We start from the raw sequence: 23,138 nt of genomic DNA, 5'->3' as shown, positions 1-23,138 counted from the left end.
ACATCCAGAAAAATCTACAAAGGGTTAGGATTAGCACCTTCTATGAAGGACACCACAGCAGTCAGGTTTCCTAAAAGATCATTCTTTATAAATCTAGAACCCTTGACCGTGTGAAGACCCTTTAATGATGCCTTTTAAGAGATGATCCATCATGTCAAGATGTCACACCATCATGAAATGCATTATAGATATTATTATTATTGTTGTTCGATGCATTATACACAGTATTATATTTCTTAATATAATAAGAAATATAGAGGTTAGCAGGGTTGTCTCGCACTTTCAGGGTTAGGAATATGATTCCCGCCTTATATGCGTGTGTGGAGTTTGCATGTTCTCCCAGGGCTTCCGGGGTTTCCTCATGGTACTCTGGTCCAGTTTCCTCTCCAGTCCATAGGCTGAATAGCATCTATAAATTGTCTGTAGTGTGTAAATAAGTGTGTGTGTGTGTGTGTGTGTGTGTGTGTGTGTGTGTGTGTGTGGAGTTTGCATGTTCTCCCTGGGCTTCCAGGGATTCCTCATGGTACTCCGGTTTCCTCTCCAGTCCATAGGCTGAACAGCATCTATGAATTGTCTGTAGTGTGTAAATGAGTGTGTGTGTGTGCTCTCTAAGTTCCCTGGGAAAGTCTCCAGGTTCCTCCCAACCCGGTTCATGATAACGGATGGATATTCCGACTTTATATATTGCAACACATATCTACTGTGCTTGATCATTAGTTGGTCACATGGCCATAACAGGTCCCAGCCTGTACCCTGTGCTAGCAACTGAACAACCTGCACTTATTAAAACTTATTACCTGACTTTAACTTTCTCCATCTCATCCACTTTAACACACATTTTATTGTTCTGCTTTTTTTTTAAAAAACTCGCCCAATACTTTACACTGAAGTGAAAAAGCACGCTTTCTCAAGCAAAAATCAGCAGCATGACTGGAACTGAGGCGAGCCGGATACGACCTGGATTAGTAATACTTCTACTATTAAAGTTCTTTAATACTTGGTAAAGATGGTCTAATCTTCCCAGATGTAAGAATGTGTGAAAGGTTATGAGATAACAGGTTTAATCATCACATTACTCCACCTCTCCAAGTTAATCTAATCCAGTCCCATGTTTCCATGTACTGGAAATCTAAAAGCTAGGAGAGCTCTTCAGAAAGCTTTTCCCCCCTAAGAGTAAAAAATATATGGATATCTGTACAGCTCTTTAGAGAACATAATCCACACAGCCACACTCCACACTCTGTTTTAGTCACATGACAGGGGTTGAAATACAACCAGTCTCTAGATCTTGACTCCTTTCTTTTTGCCTTTGCCTTTTTTTTCCCTTTTTTCCCTTTCTTTCTTTCTTTCTTTCTTTCTTTCTTTCTTTCTTTCTTTCTTTCTTTCTTTCTTTCTTTCTTTTTCTCCTCTTTCTTTCTTTCTTTTTCTCCTCTTTCTTTCTTTCTTTCTTTTCTCCTCTTTCTTTCTTTCTTTCTTTCTTTCCTCTTTCTTTCCTCTTTCTTTCCTTCTTTCTTTTTCTCCTCTTTCTTTCTTTCTTTCTTTCTTTCTTTCTTTCTTTCTTTTTCTCCTCTTTCTTTCTTTCTTTCTTTCTTTCTTTCTTTCTTTCTTTCTTTCTTTTTCTCCTCTTTCTTTCTTTCTTTCTTTTTCTCCTCTTTCTTTCTTTCTTTCTTTCTTTCTTTCTTTCTTTCTTTTCTCCTCTTTCTTTCTCCTCTTTCTTTCTTTCTTTTTCTCCTCTTTCTTTCTTTCTTTCTTTCTTTATTTTCTCCTCTTTCTTTCTTTCTTTCTTTCTTTTTCTCCTCTTTCTTTCTTTCTTTCTTTCTTTCTTTCTTTCTTTCTTTCTCTTTCTTTTCTCCTCTCTTTCTCCTCTTTCTTTCTTTCTTTCTTTCTTTTTCTCCTCTTTCTTTCTTTCTTTCTTTCTTTCTTTCTTTCTTTCTTTCTTTCTTTCTTTTTCTCCTCTTTCTTTCTTTCTTTTCTCCTCTTTCTTTCTTTTTCTCCTCTTTCTTTCTTTCTTTCCTCCTCTTTCTTTTTCTTTCTTTCTTTCTTTCTTTCTTTCTTTCTTTCTTTCTTTCTTTCTTTCTTTCTTTCTTTCTTTCCTCCTCTTTCTTTCTCTTTCTTTCTTTCTTTCTCCTCTTTCCTTCTTTTCTTTTCTCCTCTCCACTTTCCTTCTTTTCTTTTCTCCTCTCCTCTTTCCTTCTTTTCTTTTCTTTTCTCCTCTCCTCTTTCCTTCTTTTCTTTTCTCCTCTCCTCTTTCTTTCTTTCTTTCCTCCTCTTTCTTTCTTTCTTTCCTCCTCTTTCTTTCTTTCTTTCTTTCTTTCTTTCTTTTTCTCCTTTTTCTTTCTTTTTCTCCTCTTTCTTTCTTTTTCTCCTCTTTCTTTCTTTCTTTTTCTCCTCTTTCTTTCTTTCTTTCTTTCTTTCTTTCTTTCTTTCTTTTTCTCCTCTTACTTTCTTTCTTTCTTTCCTCCTCTTTTTCTTTCTTTCTTTCTTTCTTTCTTTCTTTCTTTCTTTCTTTCTTTCTTTCTTTCTTTCTTTCTTTCTTTCTCTCCTCTTTCTTTCTTTCTTTTTCTCCTCTTACTTTCTTTCTTTCTCTTTCCTCCTCTTTTTCTTTCTTTCTTTCTTTCTTTCTTTCTTTCTCAACTCTTCCTGAAACTCGACACAAGTACAAAACTAGCTTCTTCAAAACAACAGGCGCCAAAGGCTGTTATTATCTCGTGCCGTCGAGGATTTCCGCTCGGTGCACCCAAGTCAAGCCTCTCTATCAGTGGCACTCAGCAAATGGGTACTCACACACAATTAGAAATTTGCCTCTTGTCTCTGGTCACACACACACACACACACACACACACACACACACCCCGTCGATGAGAGCTCTTGCACAGTGTCGAAGTAATTCTGCCTATTTTTAGCTTTACCCTGGACTGTATCAACCCCAGCGCCTGATTCATCACTGCAGATTCACTGTGTTTGCTTTTACCAACATTTCTGTAGTTATGAAGACAAAACCGAATAAATACTTCAGTCTCTCCTACAAATTGTGCTAAAGCTGTTTACACATTTAGCCTGATCTTTGGAGATCGCTAGTGTACAGTGGTTACTGCCACATCCAAACACAATCCTGCTCTCAGACGCATTCAGACACATTCCTCTCTCCCCTGTCAATCAAAGCCCAATCCCAGGCCTGTGTTATATCCCAGGTATCCAGACAGCACCTAATTGAGTTCAAATCCCTTTACTAGCTTCACACGGCTCCGAGGCAGCATGTGTTAGCTTTCACCTTCTCTGGATAATAAGTGCTATAAGTGTTATGGAAAAGAACTCGCAAGAAAGGCTGATTTTATGGAGATCCCAAATAATGGGTGCTAATATATATGTGTGTGTCTGGACAAAAACATAATGCTGTCGGGGATTTACAGTGAATGACGGTTTAAATAATAAAGATAATAATTGTAATAATAATTACAATAATTCATTGATAATGATTATGATTGCGTATGATATTTTGCTTACGCTGATAACCCAAAGGCAACATGGGTCAAGGATATAATGTAAAACCCAAATAAATGAGTGCAAACATATATGAAATATAGATACACTGGGGTCTAAAGGTCTGAGAGCTTGTGCTTGCTGATGTTTTTTCTAAGTAACACAAGATTTTCGGTGCGAATGATATCACCAGACTCATCAAAACTAGAAACAGAAACCTGGAAGATATCTTAGTTAAAGAGGATAAATAAGTTCAAATGATGCAGATGTTTCTCAATGTAGAAATGTTTCCTGCGTCACCTTTTAGCCTGAATGAAAATCTTAGATTGGATGTTAGAGTGTCGTCTGAAGACGTGCCTTAATGGAAGGGCTAAGATCCACGGATAATCTGACCTTTTGTATATTTTGTACATTATACTTACATTTAAATAGAGACCTGAAGACTGTATAACATCTGTAATAGTTATAGAATATAATATTTTCTTCTATTTTTTGTTTGTTTGTTTGTTTAATTTAAAAAATTTTAATATTCAAAACTGATAAGCAGCTTTAATTCATAAAAAAAAAAAAAAATACCTCTGGTTTCCAGTGTTCTCAGACCCCACTTTTATTTATTCAGTCATTCATTTATTCAATCATTTATTTATTTATTCATTCGTTCATTTATTCATTCATTTGTTCATTCATTCATTCATTCATTCATTCATTTATTTATTTATTTATTCTTCTCTCGTTCACAGCAGCTCATTGAACCAATCATTTGGTTTATTCACTAATTAATTCATTTTCCTTCCTGATGCAACCCTCCTCAGTTTATCCAGGCTTGGGAGCAGCACTGGGAATGATGGGAAGTCTTATAGCTGGGGTTTATCCTCCAGGAATCTTTCTGGACCCCAGTGTAAATCTGAAATATATATATATATATTATATATATATATAATTATATATATATTTTTTTATTATTTTATTATTATTATTATTATGTTATTTGGCACAATCATTTTATTTTCAACTGTCAGAAACATAACACCTGCTTCTCAGTCACAACTGAAACTTGCACACAAAATAATATTCACACCGAACAAATCACAGGGGTGTAACAACACCACTTTCAGTATCTGGATCAGTTCAGGGCTTCAGTTATCTGTATCTGAATCTGTTGTGACACAGAAGAGGTAATTTCCCGGAATGGGGGGTTTTTTGGCTTGTTTGTTTTTGTGTTATTTTACCCCGGAAATTTAGAACAAAATCTCATTCTGCATTCCAAAATCAAAAAAAAAAAAAAAAAAAACAGTAAATGAAACTTTATTGAACTGCTGAACTTCAGCTAAATTGAGAGATATAATTGGTTTCAATTGGTTTCGCCCTGTGGAACTTTCTGGAAAGCTTTGTGTAAATGCTGAATGAGCCAGTGAACTTTCAAAATAACAATAACAAAAACAACAACAAAAATAATTAAATTAATTAATTAAATTAAAAAATAATAAAATAATAATAATAATAATAATAATAATAATAATAATAATAATAATAATAATAATGATTATTATTATTAGTAGTAGTAGTATTTTATTATTATTAATTTTTATTTATTATTACTATTATTATGTTAACAACATCAGACTTCTGGCACTGTTGTTGTTTTGTTTTGTTTTTTTATCCCCCCTTGAGTCTGTTTCATTCCTGAAATTTCAGGGATTCAGGGAAAAGCTCAAAGCTGCATGTGGAAATGAGATCCTTTATGGCAGCATTTCATTAGGATTTTTTCCAGGAAGATGTTTATTGAATAACAACAAACAACAACAACAACAAAAACATTCATTAAAATGAAAATGAATGAAACGAACATTTTGAAGAGACCCCAGCAGAGACATGCTGCTCGCTGCACAGCGTGTTCATCTGCGTAGGCTTCACGGAGAAGACAGCTCTATAAATAAAAGCTTTCTTCTTTTGTGAATTTCTGGATATTTGGATAGAAATTTGGGAGAAATATGGGGTTTGTTTTGAAGCTCTTGCGTAAGGCAGCATTGATTTAAGTCGGGGCTACTAGAGCAAAGCACGAAAATAATGATTATATTCTATCTGCATCTGTTTAATTGCTCCTTTTTTCTTTTATTTATTTATTAGTATTTTTTATTACTCTTATTGAATGCTGTACATTTATTTAATATCCAGTGTTTATATGTAAATCTGTATTTGCTTATAATTTTAGTGTTACGATGCTGTAACATAACCATTTCCTTCACAGGATCTTCACAAGTCTATCTATCTATCTATCTATCTATCTATCTATCTATCTATCTATCTATCTATCTATCTATCTATCTATCTATCTATCTATCTATCTATCTATCTGTCTTTCCATCCATCCATCCGTCCATCTATCAGTCTATCCATCCATCTATCTATCCATCCCTCCATCTGTCTGTCTATCCGTCTATCCATCCGTCCATCTGTCTTTCCATCCGTCTATCTATCCATCCGTCTATCCATCCATCTATCCGTCTATCCATCCATCAGTCTGCCTTTTCATCCATCCATCAGTCTGTCTTTCCATCCATCCATCCATCCATCCATCTATCAGTCTATCCATCCGTCCATCTGTCTATCTATCCATCTATCCGTCTATCTAACCGTCTATCCATCCATCTATCCATCCATCCATCCATCCATCCATCCGTCTTTCCATCCATCCATCCGTCTATCCATCCATCCATCCATCAGTCTGTCTTTCCGTCTTTCCATCCATCCGTCTATCCATCCATCCATCCATCTATCAGTCTGTCTTTCCATCCATCCATCCATCCATCCATCCGTCTATCCATCCATTCATCCATCCATCCGTCTATCCATCCATCCATCCATCATTTGTTCATTTGGAAAAATGTCTTCAGTTAAATTGTCTTTGTCTTGGCTTAAATTCCTAGTAAACGTCATTACAGAGACATTCATTTACATAAGCTCCTGGATTTTACAACAGAAAACAAACAAACAAAAACAAAAAGCCATACCCCTAAGAAAGATGCAGTTTTTCCATGGACTTTATTAGTAAAACAGCAAGTGTATGTGTTTGTGGGTATTGTGTATAGTAGGTATAAATCCGCACATCTTTAGTAAATCAGGCCTTGAAGCCGGGAGTTCTTTCTTTTAAAAATGAAAATGCTTGAATTCAATTTTGCTTGAAAATGCTTTAAAAAAAATGAATTAATTTTAAATTTATTTTTTACATTTTTTTGTGGTAAGCCAACTGAATTGATGAAATTGCAAGGACAGGATTCTGCTTTTAAGCTCCTTAAAGGCTTTTTAAGCAAAGACACATATGTAATGACTTTCTAATGATCGCTGTACTCATGCTCTACGAATGGTTTGGGGCTTCAGTTGAATGCACGCTGTGATGATGTCACATGTCTCCACCCACATCTGCTCCGAATATCCGAATAGTTTTCCTGACTTTGCGTTCATTTCTGTGAACTTCTTTTCTTTTTAAACCTGCATTTAATTCTGATTATTTATGCACCTGTTTATCAGGAGATCACATTCACAACATACCATATGGAAGAGCAAGTGTGTGTCCACGTTTTTGTCACATCATTAATCCAGTTTCTAGTTGTGATAAATTCAGTCGCGGCTCTTGACTATTTCCCCGAGTGAACTCCTGCACATCTGCAATCACGAGCTCCTGCGGAAAACAATTCAGTGGCACTGTAGGCCTCAGCAGCACGATCCCCTTTCATGCCATCAAACAGCTCTATCATCGCTCGTGCTTAACTAGTGTCAGGAATAGCAGTACACACACACACACACACACACACACACACAAACTCTCCTGTGCTCATCCCAAGGGAGACGCAGCTCAGAGCTCCAATTAACGAGCCAATCCTCCTGAACTACCAGCACCAGTGATCTACCCTTCCGGCAATCAGGATTTATCCCTGCACAACCACAGAGCAACAAGATGTGCAACACACACACACACACATATCAAGAAAGCTGAGTGATGAGAGAGAAAAATAGATCTGGGGAAAAAAGGGAACACTTTTTTCGAAGGACAGCAAATCTCATTTTAAGAAGAAGCAGAGCAATAGAGCAAGAGAGCAAGAAAGCGAGCGAGAGAGCAAGAGAGAGAGAGAGAGAGAGAGAGAGCAATTAGATTTATCTACTCATTAGCACGCAGTGTAATTAACTGCACACGCTTGACTTGATACAATTGAGGAGTATGAGAGAGAGAACCAAGAAAGAGATATGTAAGAGGAGAAGAGAGAGAGAGGTAAAGTGAGAGAGAGAGAGAGAGAGAGAGAGAGAGAGAGGTAACGTGAGAGAGGTAAAGTGAGAGAGAGACAAAGAGTGAAATAGAGTGAGAGAGATATAGAAAAAGAGAGTGAAACAGACAGTGTGAGAGAGTGTGCATGTGAGAGAGAGAGAGAGAGAGAGAGAGAGAGAGAGAGAGAGAGAGAGAGAGAGAGAGAGTGTGTAAAGATTTTTTAAGAGAACTGCCCCATGAATGAGGAAGCACAAACCCAACAGCAACCCTAGGAGAAAAGCAGAAGCTGCCTAATACGAGAGAGCAAAACAAAAACAAAGCAAACAGGTAATGCTAAATAGCCTCACAAGGCCAGACAGACTGCGCGAGTTATTCGTGGCATGCAGTGATTTGCTTGTTTAACTGCTGGAGGACAGAAATTCTCTGCTACTGTTAATGACATGTCCACATTCTCCGTCTATTCAAACAGCAGAGTGAAAACATCCCTGTGCCACGTCCTGATTTATGTCTGTGTAAACGCAAACGCTTTGTAAAGGAGGATAAACCCAAGTAATCAAATCCTCTCATTTGTATCTGTTTTTTTCTTTTCTACGTGTGAAGCAAGATTACAGATCCCAGCTAGCCTCAGGGTCACCTCGGGGTAGTGTGAGGAGACTGCTCAAACTCTGCCAGGTGTAATACTGTATAATACTCTAATATATCATAATACTCAGAAAAAAGCAAGAGAGTGTTAATATGGAATACAGATCATAAAATCATTACTACTACGATTATTACTTCCTTACTTCTAGCACTAACTACAATGTAATAACAACAAACTTCTGCTTAATACTATTCGATTTCTTTCCTTGTTTAGTTCTCGGTCACCACCACCACCACCACAGAATTCAAGACTACAGTCTCAGCAACTTATCACTTCTATATGAGATGATCATGATTAAAAACTAGAAACCAGAAACCAGCATTATTCCACGGTCGAAATCACTGAGATCCCAGCGTTTTTCCTGTTCCTTGTGATTTTATGCCATATGATTGGCTGATGAGATAACTGCCTTGCTGTTCCTAATAAAATGGCCAGAAACTGTATTTTTCTTTCCCAAATCACCTACAGCTCAAGCACTTTTCTAGGGCATTGTCTAGTGTCAACAGACATGAAGAAGTGCACTTCAGTGTGAAGTGTGGAATGTCGGACACTTCGTGCATCAACACTCACTGCCTTGATTATGTAGTGGGAAAGGGGCGGAGCTAACAGGTGTTAATGCTGGATAAGAAAAAAGATGAAATTAGACCATCATTTAAAAAAATTCACTGATGTTGACTGAGAAACAGCTTATTTTTCTACTTAGTGTATATTTGGGACGCAGCTCAGATAGCTGGAGGTTGTGTGTTTCTCTTGATTAGCATGCTTCAGTGCCATGATTATAGCTGCAGCCGTCAAGTGAGTTTCGTGTCCTTGAATGCCACCTCCCTCTCGCTGGCTTTTAGACGCGTCTTAACAGCGCACACACCTCAGTTGAAGACTGCTGACAGGACAGGACAGGACAGGACAGGACAGGGCAGGACAGCACAGGACGGGACATGGCAGGACTGGACGCTAATCTTAACTCACAACTTCAAGTGCAGTTTTAGTCCTTGACAACAAAATGTCACAGTAAAAATGTAGGTTAGTTTTTGTGGTATATATTTTTTTAAATAATCATATTTATTTTTTCTGGAACTGATGCCAGCTTTTGCACATACACTTTAAATGAGGAAACACCAGGAAATAAATAGCTTTTTTTTAATCTGTAAAGACAAAATGCAGTGGTGAAAGATTCATAATGTCATGACCAAAAGTGGCCAAAAGTATATGGACACCAGATGATCATACCCATATCTGCTTGACGAACATCACATTCTGTAATCAAGTGCATTAACATTCTTCGTTATAATGTGCTCCACTTTCGAAGGAAGGCTTTCCACCAGATTTTGCAGTGTGTCTGTGGGGATTTGTGTTCATTCAGCCATGAGAGCATTTGTGAGGTCAGGCAGTGATGTTAGGTGAGGAGGTCTGGGGTTCAGTCATTCCAAAGGAGATCAGTGGGGTTGAGTCAAAGTCCGGGCTCTGTGCAGGACACTCAGGTTCTTCCACTCCAACCTTAAGTTTGTGCTTGGTGCACAGGAGCATTGTCATGCTGGAGCAGGTCTGTCTCTTAGTTTTAGTGAAGGGAAATTGTACTGCTACAGCATAGAACACTCTACACAAAACAGTTTGGGGAAACTTGACATATTTAAATGATGGTCAGCTTAATACAGTGGACATACAGTGTGTGTGTGTGTGTGTGTGTGTTCTTGCAGCTCTATGACTCTGAGTTTTACAGGGTCCCCCGTCCCCCCCAAAAAAAAACCTTTGCATGGAATGTAGCAGGGATTAAAGAGCGCCAAATTAGCACTAATCCGTGAGCTAAAGAACCGTCATAAACAGGAGGTCTGTTTTCCCCACACAGCTTCCAGCGATTAATGTTAAGACCAGAACACAGAGAAGCAGATCTTAGAAAGAGGCAGACTTTGTCTAATTAGCCGCCATCCAAGAGGCAAAACAACACTCCTCTGATCTCAGAGCATTGATCCTGAATCAGGTGCCTGTGCCTCCTGTGGGGATTAAAGTCTGTGCAGTGGCTTTGACTCTGAACTGAGAACAGTGGTGCTGTCAGCGGCCATGCCAAGCCGTGCCAAGTTTCCCGAGGCTGCTCGTGGACGCGTGCCAGGCCGAGCAGAGGACAGGTTAGAACACGGGACCACTTTGTTAGCTTTTGTTGGCTTTTTTGCGTCCTATTTGGACGAATCGGTTCACGGTGCCAAACATTTCCCGCCATTGCATCATTAGAACGACTGAGACAACAGCGGAGGAGGAATGGAAATGCAGTCTCTAGTCACCCAGCGTGCTCTCTTTTCCTTTATCTCTCATTCTTCAGAGCGACAGAGGGAAATGTGGGGGCTTTCCTTTTCTGATAGCAAAAGCGAAAATGATACGATTTCCCCTTACTTACCACACTGATGCTTCCTGAATAACGTATGACCAACCGTCTTTGGCAGCATTAATCAACTTTCCAAACCATACTACACTCTCTTTTTCTCTCTCTCTCGCTCTTTTTCTTTCTCTTTTTCTCTGTCTCTCTCAGTATCTCTCTCTCCAAAGTGTAAAAACAAATGAGACAAAACAAAAAGGGTCAAGAAAAAGCATAAATAAAGTGTGTGTGTGTGTGTGTGTGCGTGTAGGTTAATCGGTAAAACATGAGTCACTCAGCCTCGTCAGCCAAAAAACTACACCATTCATATTCATCTGAATTAACCTGCAGTCACGCACAACACACGCACACACACGCACACACACACACAAACACACACAAACACACACAAACAGTTCTTTCACTTTGAGCCGATTTGAAAATCTCTGGAAACCCCCAACGATGTCAGTGACCTTCTGAGTGAGTAATTACAAACACTTCAGATACACTGTGTGGAATAAATCATGAGGGAAAAGTGAATGGTGTTATATGGTCATGCAGTATAATACAGCATTTCATTTAAAATACATCATGTTAAATCACACTGCTGAAAAAAAGACATAAAATGAGATGCAGGTGAAGAGTACATGCATTAGCATTACCCCGAGTTGCTAGCGTGATACGTCAGGTCTTACTGTGAGCCACTGAAGGTTTTAGAGACATGAAGCTCTTCCTGCATAAAACTGCATAAACTTTTCAGTTTAAGAATCAAGAAGCTTTTATTGTCATTTTTAACGTACATACATACACATGTCCCATTAGTCCGTAACCATAAAGTGGGAAAATATAATCATTAACCATGATAAGACATGTCAGTCTCAAAGCAAGCGATTACTAGAATGGACTCATTCACATCCACTGCACACAAGCAGCAACACACCTGTAGTAAAATACTGATGCCTGTGTTTCTGTCTCATTTCATGCAACTAGATTGTTTGGATAAATGAAAAGTAGCTCATTTGTTAGCCTCGGTGATTTGCTAGTTTATGAACGATGTCCATGTTTCCCAGTCGCCTAGCAACCGTGTTCTCATGAGATTAACCTCTTAAGTTGGCAGCATATTGTGCGTTCAGCTTTCCATGTCGAAAACACAAATATACAAGTTGCATTTGAACGCACCACGAGTCACGATCTGATTACTTGGAAACGGTTGAGTTCTCGATCGTATATTTGTTTATATGTTGGTGTGATGTGTGTGCGTGATGTGTGTGTGTACTCCAAGCAATTAACATTCATAGAAAGTGTCATGTATGAGAGTTGAATTCACACTCAAAGGTGTGGTGTAGTAAAAGGTCACAGACAGTTTCATTTGAGATCCAACACGCATGTTGTGATTCAAATACCACCCTCTACGTGTGCTGAATGTGTGTGTGTGTGTGTGAGAAAGCGAGAGAGCGAGAGAGCGAGAGAGAGAGAGAGAGTGAAACAGAGAGAGCGAGAGAGACAAAGAGAGCGTGTCTTTGGCAATTTTGAACCCGTTGCAGTCATGCCATTAAAGCCACGCTGAATAGAACTGAATAGAAATTGATATAAAGACACACTAAGAAGGGTGCGAGGCAAAGAGAGTGAAAAGCTCGCCAGGCCGCACGCCAGCAAGGAAAAGAGAGTGCCCATCAGCTTGGCATTCAGATTCAAATGATCTCTTTCTCTCCCTCCGCTCTCCGTCTCGCTCTCCCCCGATCTTTCGGAGTCGTCATCATCATCGCTATCAGTGGCGTAATCATAATAATCAGCTCTCATCAGAACACTCCACAACACCTGCTGTTCCCAGCTCTCCCCAGCTCACCTCTCCTTCCTCTCTCCTCCTCTCCATCAGCTCTGGCATCATTACACACACAGTGAGAGGCTGACAGAGAGAGAGAGAGAGAGAGAGAGAGAGAGAGATATGGAAGGCTAGGTTTGTAATTCCAGTTGACCAATCGTGCTGTAAGTTTATTTGACCTGTCATCTAGGTTGGAAATTGAAGTCGTAAGAAATCATTAGAATGATTGACACAATGAGCCTTCCGACCTCCGGAATTACACATGTCGCTAACATCCGCGCTTGGAGTACATCTGATGTAATTAACACCTCCACTCCCAGCACGCACACACACACACAGAATCACCTTCACCTCCATTTTTCACTGCGCTTTCCTCTCACCTGCCTAGATATCACTTTTCTATCACTCATTGATCATTGACGTGTGATAGTCATGGCTGCCATCTGGTTCTTACACACACACACATACAGAGAGATCCTGCTGGTATGCCTGCAAAACTCTCTCTCTCTCTCTCTCTATATTATATATATATAAATGGAAAAGTACAGCTAGGTATATATATATACATATACAGACTTTTTTCTTTTACCTAGCTCTACTTTTGCATTTCTGACAGCATTATACATCCACATCACTATTCCCCATCTTCATCACTATTCCAGGCTTATGAAATATCACTCAATAAACACTTTCACTACTTTAGGAAAAATGACTCCAGAAACTCTTACTAGCTGATGTGCAACTAAACAAATGCCAAACAATTCGAAACTGGGTCTAAGCAGAGTCTATTACGACACAGACAAACAATAATAATAATAATTTTTTTTTTAAATAAAAAAAGGATATATATACACAATGCAACAAGATGAAGCATCATAGCAGACAAGCTGTGGTTTTTATTTTTGTTTGTTTTTATGTTTTTCTTAAAACTTCCCCAGTAGATTAAGGATGGCTCGATATTTAGTCTGACGTCTAGTTTTATGTGACATAAATTAGATCTCTCTTATTCCAAAAAAAACAACAACAACAAAATGAGAAGAGACTCTGCGATAACATCATCTTCATTCCTCTGGGGTGGTGTTATCCTTAGCAAAGGATGCTACTAGCTGTGCTTTAGATGACAATATATATATAAATATACTTGAATGCAAATGGTGCGTTCATATCCAGAAGCACATTGTATAAATAAAGCAACAGCTATTAAAGATCAGGTATTACACACTCAGTAATCGCACAGTATACCGAATTATAGAGAACAACAGGCTATCTGAGAAGCTGCTATGCTGCTGAGCTAATTACAAAGCTAACAATGACAACACATGAACATAACTCAATTGTGTTGTCGAACTGATCAAGTATTTCCATTTACAGCATAACAATGAACCAATTATACGTTTATTAAACCTTTTCTGTATTAGTTTGAAGCTGAAAGTAGTCCTTATTTCCTCATGTTCCCATTTATTCATTTCTGGAAAGAAACAACATTACATGCCAATATGAGACCTTTTTAAAGCTTGGAACGAATAAAAGAGTCTTAATAATCTCTCACATGATTTTTTAATAATCTCAGAATAAAAATATGAAGATGAATTAGCTCATATCCAAGATATTTATTACTTGCTAGCTTTCGTTTTTTTGGCAATGAATTAATGTGCTGATGCTTAGCAGCTCCAGTGATATTGGTTTAAGAGCATATTAGATCAGATAAAACCTTATTTCAGTTAAGTTATATTTCTTTTTATAGACTAAATGCTTACTACTAAGCTATTATTTTATATATTATACATAATATAATTAAGCTGCTGGTGTTTATCCAGTGTAACGCTAGCCTTCTAGTGCTAATTAGAATGTTTACTTGGTGTGCTGTAATGACAGCTCCTTGTTGCTAGCTCATTTAAACACGAGATACTGCTAGTTAGCTGTCTTTAGCAAGAAGTTTTAGCAAACAGTTTAATGGATAATAATTCATGCATTTATTTCGGTCACTAAGACGACCTTAGTGTGACCTTTGTGTAAGCAATCAGGTTAGCCATAACTACACATCACCATGGTAACCCCAGTGTCTCTCAGCATGCATTAGTGGCCAAGCAAGGTGGCTTCACAGCATGAATGCTTCCCTTGGTTTCATTTTTTTAACTCGATTTTCAATCATGCAGTGCCCTCCGAAAGTATTGGAAGGGCAAGGCCATTTCTTTTCTTGCAGCTATAGACCGGAGACGTTTGGGATCGAGATCAAAACATGAATACGAGACAACAGATTAGAATTTCAGTTTTCATTAGCTGATATTTACATCTACCCGTGTTCAACAACTTAGAACATGCCGCTTTTTGTTTGAACCCACCCATTTTTTAATCGATCACAAATATTGGAACAGACGTACAATGACTGACAAGGAGTTTCTTGTTGCCCAGATGTGTTCTGTTTTTTTGTGATTGATTTTTTTTTTTTACAACAATAACTAGCTCTGAATGTCTGCTTTTTGTTTGAGTCCTGGGTTTCATCTGTGAGAGCTGTCTATGGGAGAAAAGTAAGCCATTTTGAAGCTGAGAAAAGAGGGGGGAAAAAATCAATCAGAACTATTACACAAGCTTTGAGCCTAGACAGTACAACAATTTGGAATGTTCTGAAAAAGGAAGAAACCACTGGTGTACTAATAACCAGACATAAAACCAGTCGGCCAAGGAAAACAACTGCTGATGAAAGAAATACTGTGAGAACTGTGAAGAAAAAGCTCAAAACACTACTAGATTGGTGGTAGAGTCATGGCTTGGGCTTGCATGGCTGTTTCTGGAAAAACCTTACTAATCTTTAATGACGATGCAGCTCATGGCAGTGAAGTCAAAATATTCTGTCTGCCAATTTACAAAGAAATGCATCCAGTCTAATTGGAAGGAACTTCATGATATAGCAAGACAATCACCCAAAACGCTGCCAACACAACAAAGGGGGAAAAATGGAAAGTTTCAGAGATTAATCCAACGGCATTTCACCTTCAGAGAAACCTCTGAAACAAAGATTTAATAGACATTCACTCACTGCAATACACAAACGAATGAAGCTGCGGTAAAAACAGCTTTATTGTGTCTGTGGGTCATAGGCTTAATGCCGTTATCGTAAGCAAGGGGCATACAAGCAAATATTAAGCGTTTAATCTGTTCCTATACTTTCGCTCACCTTAAATGATGCTATACACACACACCCCACAGTGTAACACCCTGATGCTGTGTATTTCCCTGTATGATGCAGTAAGCAGTATAGAGTCATTACTGGCGGGAGCGCCAAAGCCCCAACGCCTGGTCAGCTTAGTCATATTCACCCTTGCGCACTCCTTCAGTCTATTCACAGCTTTATGCCGTCTGACCTAAAACCTGCCTTCCTCTAATCCCACACTCATCTTATTTCCATCTTTTTAGTGCACCCTGACCTGCTCCAGCTGTAAGCCACCTCTCAGAGCTATACCTACTACTACTACTACTACTACTACAACAACACACACACACACACACACACACACAGCTGTCTCCTATGTGCTAGCCGTCTGCCTTTTTTTTTTCTAACCACATACTCACAAAACGGACAGGGACCAAGATCACACGCTCTGACTAGAAGCCTAATGGACACGATACACTCGGCTTTCAGAAAGAATACACTATTTGGCTTTTTGTGGCTCTCTCATGGTCAGAGACTGTATGAAAAATAGTGTAGCAGCACAATAAATTAACAAAGCACTCAACATACTGTGTATATATGCTTCATATGATTCATGATAGTGTTTTTTAAGGATGAAGAAGGACACAGCTTTGTGTGTGTGTGTGTGTGTGTGTGTGTGTGCACATTTTATTGAACAGCGCATATGTGCAAATCTATAACTGCCTGAGGCTAAGGGAATATGAAAAAGTGAGTGAAAATGGAAGAATGAAAAAGGAATGAGAGAGAGAGAGAGAGAGAGAGAGAGAGAGAGAGGGAGAGAGGGAGGGAGGGAGGGAGGGAGAGTATTCCGATTTAGTAGTGGCACAGTAGTGGCACATGAATATATAATGGAATGGTTTATGTGTTGCTGGAAAACATCCTTCTGTCTAGCTTGTCTCCTTGATAGATAATCATCCCATAGCCATCAACTTCTTTATTATTAGCTGAAGCCTCTTCAAATATTCTATCCTCTGTGAGAGGAATCACTCACACACACACACACACACACAACCAAAGTGACCCAATGGAACAGAAACCCAAGGAGAGTGAAGGACTCTCTCTCTCTCCACTCTGCCTCCCTTAAACAAATTGTTTAATTACAGTAACACATGCTGGACACAACTCAATTAGTTAGTTTACTGTCCCTCCCAATTAGAACATTATTTTCTTATTAGAAATAATAATAATAATACATACATACATACTCATTAAAAACAACACCAGGGCTTATGAGTGATACAACATGGGAGACCGTGAGTATGAATCCCAACGAGGCCACAGAGAACAAATTGTTTATTCTCTCTGTGTGCCATACTCTCTCACACCTGTCAATCACAGTGACACTGGCCAATCAGTGGATTCTGTGAATTGACACATGTGGAAGAGGGCAGACAGTTTTGCTGCCCTGTGATGCAGCACGGAGAGTAATTTAATAATTTGCACGTGTCTCAGCGGAACCATGTGTTAGTCATGTGACTCTTCACACTACTGAAAATTGATATGACATGGGAAAGCTGGCTGATGTGTGTGTGTGTGTGTGTGTGAAATACTCCATTTATTACATAAGCAATATTGTTCTGTAAGTACAAAGAAACTAAGAGTGTGGAAAATTAGTCCATGCCTGCTGAGATTGAAAAGTTTTTAACTAAAGATTCTGCGTATTTGCTCAGTAATTGCATGCAGGATACAGACCCATATTCAAGGACTTCCAAGAAAAAATATATATACACCGAGTACTATATACTATATCCCTACCATCTATACTACCCTACTATACAATACCCCTACTACCCTAATATACTATATCCCTACCATCTATACTACCCTACTATACAATACCCCTACTACCCTAATATACTATATCCCTACCATCTATACTACCCTACTATACAATACCCCTACTACCCTAATATACTATATCCCTACCATCTATACTACCCTACTATACAATACCCCTACTACCCTAATATACTATATCCCTACTGTCCCTAATACCCCTACTACCCTAATATACTATATCCCTACTATCTCTACTGTCCCTAATACCCCTACTACCCTAATATACTATATCCCTACTATCTCTACTGTCCCTAATACCCCTACTACCCTAATATACTATATCCCTACTATCTCTACTGTCCCTAATACCCCTACTACCCTAATATACTATATCCCTACTCTGTCTACTGTCCCTAATACCCCTACTACCCTAATATACTATATCCCTACTATCTCTACTGTCCCTAATACCCCTACTACCCTAATATACTATATCCCTACTCTGTCTACTGTCCCTAATACCCCTACTACCCTAATATACTATATCCCTACTATCTCTACTGTCCCTAATACCCCTACTACCCTAATATACTATATCCCTACTATCTCTACTGTCCCTAATACCCCTACTACCCTAATATACTATATCCCTACTATCTCTACTGTCCCTAATACCCCTACTACCCTAATATACTATATCCCTACTATCTCTACTGCCCCTAATACCCCTACTACCCTAATATACTATATCCCTACTATCTCTACTGTCCCTAATACCCCATATACTATAATACCCCATATACTATACTATATCCCTACTATCTCTACTGTCCCTAATACCCCATATCCCTACTATCTCTACTGTCCCTGATACCCCTACTACCCTAATATACTATATCCCTACTATCTCTACTGTCCCTAATACCCCATATCCCTACTATCTCTACTGTCCCTGATACCCCTACTACCCTAATATACTATATCCCTACTATCTCTACTGTCCCTGATACCCCTACTACCCTAATATACTATATCCCTACTATCTCTACTGTCCCTAATACCCCTACTACCCTAATATACTATATCCCTACTCTCTCTACTGTCCCTAATACCCCTACTACCCTAATATACTATATCCCTATTATCTCTACTGTCCCTAATACCCCTACTACCCTAACATACTATATCCCTACTATCTCTACTGTCCCTAATACCCCTACTACCCTAATATACTATATCCCTACTATCTCTACTGTCCCTAATACCCCTACTACACTAATATACTATATCCCTACTATCTCTACTGTCCCTAATACCCAACTATACAATACCCCAGCTATCTACTATCCTTCTTATCCTACAATACTATATCCCTACTACCTCTACTATCCTTTTATCCTACTATACTATACCACTACTACCGTAATACGCTGTATATCCCTACAACTACCCTTACAATCCCTACCAACCTACTATACTATATCCCTGCTATCTCTTCTATCCCTAATACCCTGCTATATTATATCCCAACTATCCCTAATACCCTACTATACTACAGCCCTACTACCCTAATACGCTATCCCTACTACACTACAATCTTACTATTTCTTCTATTCCTAATACTCTTTATATCATACCCCTACTACAATACTATACTATATCTCTACTACACTAGTATACTACAATCCTACTATCTATTCTATCTCTAATACTCTTAATATTATACCCCTACTACCCTACTACATATACTATATCTCTACTACTCTACTATACTATATCCCCATTATACTATGTATTCATACTACACACACATGCTGATCATGTATATACTGTATCTACAGCTAAGCATTAGTTACCGAGTACCATATGGAAAAAATGGTCTTAGTTCAGCTATTCAAATCTCTAATTTTAAACAATTTCTCTGTCAGTAGCAGATCCTCTGTGGTGGCTGATCCAATCAGATGCTTTTCTATAAATGATTTCACTCAAGTCAAAGCAAAAAGTAGCTACAGGGCTGGAGACGTCAGGTCGAGAGTTCTCACTGACTTTTCAGAGATTTTTTTTCCATTTTATTTGCCCTCTCAGGTCTAATTAGCAAACTGACTACATGACTTTTTAACAAAAGGAAAGTTGAAGATGCAGACAGAATGTTTAAAGAGGAAAGGGCCAAGAAGAAGGTGTTTATTCTCTTTGAGTCAAATTCAGACTGACTGACTCTTTTCACCATGGCACTAGTCTACACTCTGACAACTTCACATTGTCTGGTTTGATCGCATGAAGTAATCGCTAATGATTACACATTAGAACGTAACTGTCGTCGCCGTTCAGACATGACAGCGGCTTCTTAGTTGTTTATAAAAACAGGGAACTGGCCCTTATAGTTGAACAGAAACCCACAAAGATGGATCCATCCATCCAGCCATTTTCAGTAGCGCTTATCCTACACAGGGTTGCAGGGAAGCTGGAGTCTATCCGAGAAGGTTCAGGGCACAAAGCAGGGGACTCTCTGGACAGGGCGTCAGTCTATCACAGAGAACAACCACACACACTCATTCACACATTATGGACAATATAGAGATGCCAATAAGCTTAAAACACATGTCTCTGGACTGGGGAAGGAAACTCAACCCGAAAAATACATGGAGGAAGCTTCCTAAGTTCAGGAAGAACATGCAAACTCAGAGCGGAGGATAGAATCAAACCACCAACCCTGGAGGTGTGGGAAAAATGAGCTATCTATAACATACAACAAAAGAAATAAAGCATAATAAACTACTACACCAGCAGCCTGTAGTGTGAAAACTAAAAAAAAAAGGTGAGATCTATGTGTGAAGTACAGGCAGTGCTAGTGTAAAACCCTGAAGATAAATAACAATCAAAGTGAAGAAAGTCACACAGCCAATCAGCTGCTTTCTTAAGATGAGGATTTGAGTAATTACCATATTTTCCAGACAGATGCTCTAAATAAGAACATCAAAGCTTCACTTATCTCACAAATGGTAACAAGAACTTGAAGCAGTTTAGCGCTTTAAAGCACAGTTGTCCTGACACAAAATAAGCTCACATCCAATCAGAATAGGAAATGGGTTCGGCGATGGATATGGAATATGCGAACATTAATTGAAATTATGAAACTATCCCAGCTTTTCTCATGAGAGGCAATTATTCTGTCATAATCCAGACGACTGCGATATGAAGACATTGCCACAAACACACACACACAAACACACACACAAACACACACAGACACGTGATGCTGTGAAAGTGTTTCAGGAGAGCTGAAATGACTGCATAAAATCCCATCATGTTCATCATTCATCAGTATAATGCTATAATGTCTCAGGATTACATAATGTGATCACACACACACACACACACACAATGATGCAGTCCTGCAGAGCTTCCTCTCTCTGTTTATTTATCCTCTCTTCATTAAGATGGATTGGGATGGTGTTTGGGAACAAAGCGCTTTATGTATGCATGTGAAAATTAAAGGACATGAAGGTAAACATAAAACACCAGGGAGCAGGCCAGTGTCTCACAAGATAGACGAGGTGATTATTCCTTTACAGAAACAAACACATAAGTTCCGTCCAAATATCCCAATTACCCAACTTTAATACCCTACTATACCCTACTACTATATCCCTACTATAGTATATAATACCCCTACTACCCTAATATACTATATCACTACCATCTATACTACCCTACTAACACACTATACAATACCCCTACTACCCTAATATCCCTACTATCTCTACTGTCCCTAATACCCAACTATACTATACCCCAGCTATCTACTATCCCTCCTATCCTACTATACTATACCACTACTACCCTAATATACTATATCCCTACCATCTCTATCCTTAATGCCCTCAAAAACTACGCTATACTATACCATTACAATCCTTACCACCCTACTATACTATGTTCATGCTACCTCTTCTATCCCTAATACCCTTCTATATGATATCCCAACTATCCCTAATACCCTACTATACTACAGCCCTACTACCCTAATATACTATCATTACTAAACCAGTATACTATAACCTTCTAGCTCTTCTATCCCTAATACCCTTTATATTATACCCCTACTTCCCTTCTATACTATATCTCTACTACACTGCTATACTATATCCACACTATACCATGTCTCTACTACACCTACTATACTATATCCCCATTACACTATGTATTCATACTATACATGCATGCTGATCATGTATATACTGTATCTACAGCTAAGCAGTAGGTACTGAATTGAATGCAGTAGACTGTCTTAGTGCATATGATTTCAGATGCAAGCTTCAAGTATAGACAGTGACACACACCACCGTGCATACACACATGCAGCAGCCTGTACAATAAGTGCAAATACTCTGTAATATCATACAAAACCGAAACTGGCATTGGTGCATGCGTCTAGGTGGTGTTTATATAAGGCCGAGTGTTAGAGTATTGCCACACCCTAGCACTGTGTACAACTGGAAACGTGCCAAAAGCTCCTTAAAGTCAAAGCTTGTTCCAATGCTAAATGAAACCCTGCCGCTAAACAGGGACTGAGACACAGACAGAGATGAAAGCATGATAGGAAATTTAGACAGACTGACTGCATTTATTAAAATGGTTTCTTGTATGCTTGTGTGCATTGTGCAACATTACTAGTGCTGCATGACAACACTATTATTCCACATGGCCTTGGAAGAAATGTAACCTGCACAGACACTAGAGGATAGCAAACAGGAGGGCGTGGCCAGACACATGTACAGTATATAATACATGCTGTGTACACACTCACCATTATAGCAGAAGAAAAATATCAAAAGTTGGCTGCAGCTGCTTGTAGCTCTGTTAATTATTATCCATTAATTTCCCGTTAACAAGGTCAGAAATGCTGGCAAAACTCGAAATAAACCTGTAAATAAGCTCATTATGAAACGATACAAATGACTTGTGCATGTGCACTGTGGTGAACATCAGCTGAGATATTAAACAGCCCTAATAAAACAACACATCCTTTCATTTTCTTAATGTAAACCCCAGCTCATGTTTTGGAAGCGAAGACATTTATGGCTCTATCTGTTCGGCAGCACAGACAAGCGAAGCTCAGAGGCATCCCGCTAAGATGTTTTGCTGCCCTGCTCCAAAGTCAGACAACATTGTTAAGCCTATTGAGATTCACATATGATATTATACAGGCTAAAAGGTAATATGTATCAGGAGATACAACACAAGTGATGTTTGGTGATCTTAAAGCTGAACACAACATGTCTTCTAACCGATATTTGAGTCCAACTTGACAGCTGTTGAAAGAGCTGGACTCATCTCCTTACACATGATCTTTACAGTTAAATTGTCTTTATTTGTCACATATACATTACAGCACAGTGAAATTCTTTTTTTTCACATATCCCTTCCTTGGGGACACTGAGCCTATGGTCTATACCTGGTGGACACCATGGACGGGGTGCCAACCAATCACAGGGCACGATCACACACACAGAAAAGACAATTTCGAGATGCCAGTCAGCCTCATGTCTTTGGATTGAGGGGAAAACCGGAGAGTTTGGAGGAAATTCCTGAAGCAGGAGGAAATCTCTGCAGAGTTAC

General features: G+C 38.8%; 1 protein-coding gene across 1 annotated transcript in view; it reads right to left on the bottom strand.

The window, feature by feature from the left end:
* The window catches only part of cadm4 (cell adhesion molecule 4), a 192,954-nt gene that overhangs the window by 146,771 nt on the left and 23,045 nt on the right, over positions 1 to 23,138 (bottom strand). The window lies entirely within an intron of this gene.

Source organism: Hemibagrus wyckioides, linkage group LG01 (genome assembly GCF_019097595.1).
Source record: "Hemibagrus wyckioides isolate EC202008001 linkage group LG01, SWU_Hwy_1.0, whole genome shotgun sequence".
In the NCBI taxonomy this organism is placed as follows: domain Eukaryota; kingdom Metazoa; phylum Chordata; class Actinopteri; order Siluriformes; family Bagridae; genus Hemibagrus; species Hemibagrus wyckioides.
This window is presented reverse-complemented; position numbering and strand designations above follow the sequence as displayed.